Source organism: Equus przewalskii, chromosome 3 (assembly GCF_037783145.1).
Source record: "Equus przewalskii isolate Varuska chromosome 3, EquPr2, whole genome shotgun sequence".
In the NCBI taxonomy this organism is placed as follows: domain Eukaryota; kingdom Metazoa; phylum Chordata; class Mammalia; order Perissodactyla; family Equidae; genus Equus; species Equus przewalskii.
Window position 1 is genome coordinate 1236481 of NC_091833.1, and position 7274 is coordinate 1243754.

Consider the following 7274-nt stretch of genomic DNA (forward strand, 5'->3'; position numbering starts at 1 on the left):
GACCTGTGCTGGCCTGTGCAGTCACCACTAGCCACACTATCCATCCAGCACTTGCATTGTGGCTGTCCAAACCGAGATGTGCCGTACGTGTAAAGCACACACCAGACTTCAAAGAATTAGTGTGAATAAAAGAATGTAAAAATCTTGATTACATGTTGAAATGATAACATTTTGGGTACATTGGGTTAAATACAATATATTATTGACTAATTTCTCCTGTTTGTTTTCAATATAGCTACTAGAAGCTTTAAAATTACATATGTGGCTCACATTGGATTTCTGTTGGACAGAGCTGCTCCAGACTAAATGTCTCCGCGAGTGTCGTTTCATTTGCCGCAGCATTCCCAGGGCTGGTGCAGAGCCCGGTCTGTCGTAGGTGCTCAGTAAATACCTGTTGACTAAAGAAACACTTCCTACTAGGGCTTTTCCCCAGGGGATCACAAGCTCCTGGAGGAGAAGGCAGGGACCCTCTGTCTGCCTCACAGGTAGTGTGGGTACGCAACTCTCAAGCAGGGGGAGAGCTGCCTATGGCATGTGTTTGCTGAATGAAGGTCGTCAGGGAGGTGCATGCCTGACTGAGGCTCCAGAAACGACACCTGGCGGGGCCTGATGTGTGAAATGGGAAGAGAAGTCAGAAGACCAGCCTGGAGAGTAAGCGCCATTGCCTCCCATTAAGGATAACTCGCAAGAGGGTCTTAGAAGAACACAGGGCTCCTACAGAAGAAGGGCAGCACCCTGACCTGTTTTGCTCAGCCAGGGATGTTGCTATGTGCCAATTTTCTTGACAGGAAGATGCTAGAGTCTGCTGGCTCAGCACGTTTTTACCTGACAGAGGGGGAAAATACGTAAACTTTTCTGCTGCAGGATGTTGTAAAAGGAAGAGATACCTGCTTCTCCCCAGAGGCAGAGCTTGAGCCAGACGTTCTCGTGAGCGCTCTAGAATTGTTATTTCATAAATCCCTTCAGTTCTTCTGCGAGGCAGAAGTATTACCAGCTCTGCTTTCCTGATGAGGAAAGCGAGGCTCCAAGAGGTAAAGTAACTTAGCCAAAGTCTCAGAGGGAGAGTGGCAGAGTCAGCAGTGGAACATAGTTTTCTTGACCCTTTCTCCAGTGTACTTTAACTATACCACACTGTCTCTATCCCTCAATTGAAAGAGAGAGAGAGAGAGACGGAGAGAGGAAGAGAGGAAGAGACGAAGAGAGGAAAGCAGTGGGGAGGGAGACAGAGAGAGTTTCGAGGTCTGTGATTCATTGGTTTATTCGTGTAGCTCTTTGATAGTAGAATTTTTCAAAGCAGTAAAGGTGGGCTCTGTTTCAGAGCACAGCTATGTGACAGGAGCCCAGTTCCGGAATTCTAGAATCAACATCCATAGTTACTTCTCTCTCTGTCCAATCACTGGCTTTGTGGGTCCCCAAGGATAACACTTCCCAGTTCTCCGTGCCCTTCTGTAAGATGGAGAGCTGAGATGTCGTGCATGTTCAAGTTTCCTGGTACACATACGTAAAACACCATCTGTCGGCTGTCTGACCTGGCACGTAGACCACCTGTGTCAGTCAGTTATTGCTGCATTACAAAGTGCCCCCAAAGAGATGCTCACTCACATGCATGAAGATCTCTGATGTGCTTCTGCCTCACAGATCTCAGCTCAGAACCCTGACCAAAGAGGCCTTGGCCACCCAGGGCATGTTCTTCTCATGTCAATGGCAGGAGCACAAGGGGGTAAAACCAATCCCTCAAGCATCCCTCAAGCCTCTGCTTGTAGTCCCATCTACCAACATCTCATTGGCCAAAGCAAGTCACATGGCTCAGCTCAAAGTCAAGGGGCAGGGAGACTGGATGAGGTGGGTAGGAGGAAATATTCCTTAAGAGCAATCTTATCTACTGTGTTCCTTTGTCTATCTGGGCCTCAACGACTGTTGGTTTCAATGACTATTTGGTCAAAGTTAGAAACACACATCATGCTTAAAGGATAATACTGGGTATATTCTTGATTTGTGAAATAATGCTACAACAGATTTCTATTGCATTCTAGTTCATTACTTCCTTGATTTGAGTATTTCACAAAGTCAAATCCCATCTCTGAAACTGAACAACTACATTTGATTTCATGCAATCAGCCAATGTATAAATCCCATTTCCCATTACCAAGGTGGTAAAGAAACTTACCCATAGCATCAGGAGTGAGCACTCTTCTCCAATTGTAGTTTTCTTCCTGCGTGAATTATTCCCGACAAAGGCTCTCCTTATAAATCTACTCACTTTTCCATGGCCTTCACAGATTTTAGAGCTTGCTACTTTTCTGAGTGCGTTGCATGAAGGTTTGCTGCATTTAATGGCAAATGGATTTGGCATGTTCATTAGCCAAGTAATCATAAATATCCAGGTGCCAGTTATGCACAGAGTGCTGTGGCAGGGGATCAAAGACAGACTGAGTGGAGGGACGCAGTCCCTACCCTCAAGGGGCTTAGAGTGTGGCTGGGAAGTTGGGATGCTCATCCACGCTGACATAGACTAGCCCTGCCAGCCTATAGTGTACGTGCGACTCAGGTCAGGCTGTCACAGAAAATATCACCTTACGTTCCACAGTTTGGGCTATGGAACGAATGTTTTTGCACATGTTTCTCAAACCTGACCTCTGCAGTTTGGGTCTCAGAAGCAAATTTGAAATTTTGAAGACATTTCTGTTTTCTGAAATGATGGGTTTAAATCTCTGCTCAGCAATGCGCAGGCCTCTCTGGCCTTCCTTTCAGCTGAATTTCTCACCTTATAAAGGGTATTTTTATCAATTTATGGAAAAGACTAATTTTGTTCAATGAAAGAAGAATAAAAGCACTAGATGGGAGGCAGTCACCTTGTTTTCAGTTTATGTTTCATTATGAATTTCCATTGCATCTGACACTCTTGCATTAAAAAAATCTTCAGATACATCATTTTGGAGTTAAGGTAATCTGTCTGCAAATTTGACAGAAAATTCGGTAAGGCTGGAGATCCATCATACAGACATAATTTGCTACTGCTCTGATCACTTTCAGTAAAATGATCCAATTATATTCCACATGGCTTATTATCAGCCTCTCTCCCTCCACCAGCTGAAAGAGGGAAAATAGTGTCATGTTATGAGTTAATGGCTAAAGCTTGCTTTGTGCAACTCAGAGTCTGATTTTGACAGTGAATTCCAGGGGACATCAAGCGCCAAACCCTGTAATCACTTATGTGCTCAATAAATACATACTGATCCCGTGCACTACACAAGACACTAGGCAGAGAAGGCAGAGGAGTAACACAAAAAGGAGTAAGGCAGGAGGGCCGCAGTCTCAGCACGTGCAGTTGCTGAGCTGCTGACTGACGGGAACAGCTGAGGTGAGCACCAGAGGGCTCAGCAAACAGGAGGCGGCAGGCCCCACCCGCTCAGCTCCCGTTACCTAGCAGCCGGCACACAGGTAAGATAATGTGGTATGGCCAGATCATCTAAACTTTTAAAAGAAGCCAAAAACCTGGGCATTTGGTGAAATCTCCTGACTCGAAAGCCTGTCTATTGGCCTCTGGGCTGCTAATTGGGAGCCCCTGGTAGAGACAGGGTTCCTGCCCTCAAGGAGAGCGGGCAGCAGCAGACACAGTCACTGTGACACAGTGCAGAGTGAGATGAGCGGTGTGACAGATGCATCTCCAAAGTCCCAAAGAAGCAAGAAGGAGGGTGGAGTCCTCCAAGCGTGGGTCTCCTCTTCTGAGACATCTGTAAGCTGCAGGCCCTCTTTCCTTTGAAGACCCCACCCCAAGACATGGTAATCATATTAAAATACATCCAGTTCTCATATTAAATAGAATGTTTTGTTGTCAAAGTTTGTTTTCAAAATATTATTTTGATTTTTCAGTTTTCATATTTTGGAACTCATTATTTTTTCCCCTCCACTGCAGGTCTCAAACACTGTCATAGGCTCATGAAAACCCTGAGAGCCTGATGGATAAAAATACTCCTGGAGTCAGGAATGGTGTCATAGATCTTGAAAGCAAAGGGTATCTCCACCAGTAGAGAGGGGGCTGAAGGGCTTTCCAGAAGAGGCAAACAGTGGGAGGATGTTCAGGAACAGCCTAGAAAGGATAAAGTATTCAGCCCTTGCCAGAGACAGGTTAGAGAGAGATCTGGAAATATAATTAGTAAACAAATTTTGGAGACTGGATGTGGATTTTAGACTCTATTCTCCAGGCCATGAAGAGCCACTGATGGTTTCTGGGAGAAGTGTGACCTGTCCAGAGGACTGCATGTGGGACTGGCCCGGGAAAGCTTCGAGGAGGTGAACCTGAAACTTGACTTTGAAGAATGAACCTCAGAGCAGAGCTTGGTGTAGAATTCACTTGCTATCTGCACTCACTCTACTCCCTGTGTTTCTTAATTCTGTCTTGTCACTTTGCTTTTCAAGGTTCCTTGCTTTCTTTCTCTGCCACCATGTTCCCTATAACATGTGCTCCTCCTCCCTCTTGAGCCCCAGCAATCTTGGCACTGGCCTTGCTCTGTCTGGCTTTCTCAGTCAACATTTCTTTCATTATTAAATTTGCTTCTCTCAAAATACATTTTCAAATGTTCATACTATAGCTTCTCTTTCTATCATAGGAAAAATTTATCTTAGAGAACTTTAACACTGAAAGGGACATCATAAACCAACTACTCTTCATTTCTTCAAGTTCAGAGTAAAGGAAACTGGCTTACACAGGAAAAGCGACTTGCCTAAGGTCACTGGAATCAGAGCCAAAGCTGGAAGAAGAGTCTGTGTCATCTGGTTCGGGTAAACTGGCTTCTCTGTACCTGGCCACCTCCTGTGGGTATAACCTGGAGATTAAGCTGACAACTACACAGCAGCACGAGCTTTCAGACACTAAGAAGAGACACAATGGCCCTCTGAATGAAGATTGATGTCCCCTAAGACAATCCAGGAATACTTTCAGTCATGGGGCCCTGGGGTTTGCAACCAAACTCAGTTGTCTTGGGGTCAATTAAACTGACCTTTGGAAAGCACTCTCCATGGACTCTCCAAGTCAGTCTCTGATTTGCTTTCTTTTTTCATCCTTTTCAAACACAAGTGAATGACATAAATGTTGTGACTGATAAGCCTCCCTTTTTCTGATCCTCCAAGAGAAAATGTCTGGCCCGGAAATAACCATTTTTTTAAGACTGCTGTCCATTCTTGGCAAAAAAGTCATGTCAAACATAGCCCTGGGCTTCCTCAAACTTGCAACCTGCCTTCCGCCATCATTTTAACAGAGAGGGCTTCCCAGACATCATGAACTTTGCATGTAATCTTTGTTTGTCTTTCAAAGAGATTTGGGGCTGGATTTTCCATGACAGTCTGTTAATGTCAACATAACCATTGGTGATATGTTGTGTTGTGGAGGCAGTGGAGGTGAGCAAAAGAGCCATCGAACCACCCTAAATGGACCAGTCCCACTTACTCTTCCGGCATTGTCTTCAGATAGCTATCACATCCCTTCCTGAAGACGTCCAGGAGGGGACACACCATGCCTTGACTCTGTGGCCTCAACCTGATGCTTTATCATTAGACCTTCACAAAGCTGATTCTCCTGCCAAAACTGTAATGCCTGGAACATTCGTTTACTCTCTTCCTTTCTCAGGTCAGTCCCTAAAACAAGGAAATGGCTGCTCAACCTTGTTCCTCTCCTTGCATTCTTGCAGATGACCACTGTTTCTGTTGCGACCGGCACCAAAGGCTCTCGAGGGTACAGGCAGCTTGCAGGGAAGGTTTCCTTGGACTCGTGGCCCCAGATCTTCCTCCTGGGCTGCCTTTCAGACAGCCACCCTTGGAAAGCTGGTAGCTCGCTTCTCTGCTGCCTCTTCACTTCTTCGAGATGCCAAGGAACCTACTGCATGCAAAGTGACAGTTCTTGCCATGTTTGAATGTGCACTTACAGTTCCTAATTAAATAATAACTTTCACAGCACTCTGCTGCTCTAAGCCTGAACAGCATTTCCATTACCTCCTCTGCTAAAGCAAAAATTACAGGCCTGTCATTTCCTGGATTTTCTCATAAATGCAAGCATTAAATTATACCTACACTCATCCATTAGTAACTTCTCTTTGTAGTGGGTGTTTAAATGTCTTATAATGACTATCCTATCTCTCCAACTTTCCATCCCTCTCAGAATATTAATGAATTCCACCTTGTTCTAGAGTTCCTGTCTAGTTTGTCTTCCAATTTCTTGATGCAATAGGAATTTGATTTTATAAGGTTCTTTTTTCCTTCTCTTTGGGAAGGGAAAAGAGAAACATCTTTCTTATGCAGAGTTCCCATTCTTCTTTGAAGGGCAAGAACCTGATAGAAGACAACTCACCTTTCAGGTTTTATATTTTTCTTTGAGCAGAAGTACAGACAGTTTGGGTCCAGTTGCAGACAATTGAGTCCCTTCATCTGGGGTATTTAATTATTTTTTGCCACTTGATCACACTTTGATGACAACACATGTTCTGGGTGCTTTATTGACTCTTAATCCTCACAACAACCCTATGTTCCAATTTTACAGATAAGGAAACTGAGGCAAAGAGGTTAATGGACTTTCTCAAGATCACGCAGCTGGCAAGTGTCAGACTGAACCCAAGCAGTCTGGCCACAGAGTCCACATATCTGTCAGGGTTTTTTGAGTTACAGGTGACAGAAGCTCAACTCAAATTAGCCACACAAAAAGGGCTTATACAACCACTCCTTGAAAAGAACCAGAAGGGAGTTTCTCTCTGAGACAACTGAGGCTGGGAACTTTGCCCTCAGGACTCTATCTCTGATCTCCAGGTGTTTCCATATCTCCTTCAGGTTGGTTTCTTCTGCAAGGCAGGATTCAGGGCTACCAATTATTTCTTAGCTGACATCAGCCCAGCTTCACAGTGAAAAGAAGGCTCTTAGCTCCATGCTCCAATTTAAAAAAAGAAAACAAACAGGAAAGGATATTGACTGGCCAGATTGGGTCACATGCCCAGCCCCTGGACCAGTCACTGTGGCCAGGAGGGTGAGGTACCAGGATCATTCAGCCTGGGTTAAGCGCCCATCCTTGGAGAAGTTATTGTGGAGTAAGAGATAAAGTAGCTTCTGGCAAATCACATTTTAGAGTCGTGGAATAAGAGAAAGACAAGACAATTCCCTAGAAGGGGGAGAGCAGAGTTTTGCCACCGGAATAATTACCGCAAGCTGAACAGCTTCAGGAACAGCAGTTATCTTACCCTTTATATTTCTCTGAGTTTTCTAGTTGTTCCTGAAGTGGATAGAACAGATCC

The 7274-nt window shown here is 44.7% G+C and overlaps 1 long non-coding RNA gene across 1 annotated transcript; it reads left to right on the forward strand.

The window, feature by feature from the left end:
- Positions 1–3916: 3916 nt before the first annotated feature.
- LOC139082431 (uncharacterized) lies at positions 3917–6069 on the forward strand. Its single transcript, XR_011538406.1, has 2 exons — positions 3917–4293; positions 4682–6069. It is a non-coding gene; the product is annotated as an uncharacterized lncRNA (long non-coding RNA).
- Positions 6070–7274: the final 1205 nt, after the last annotated feature.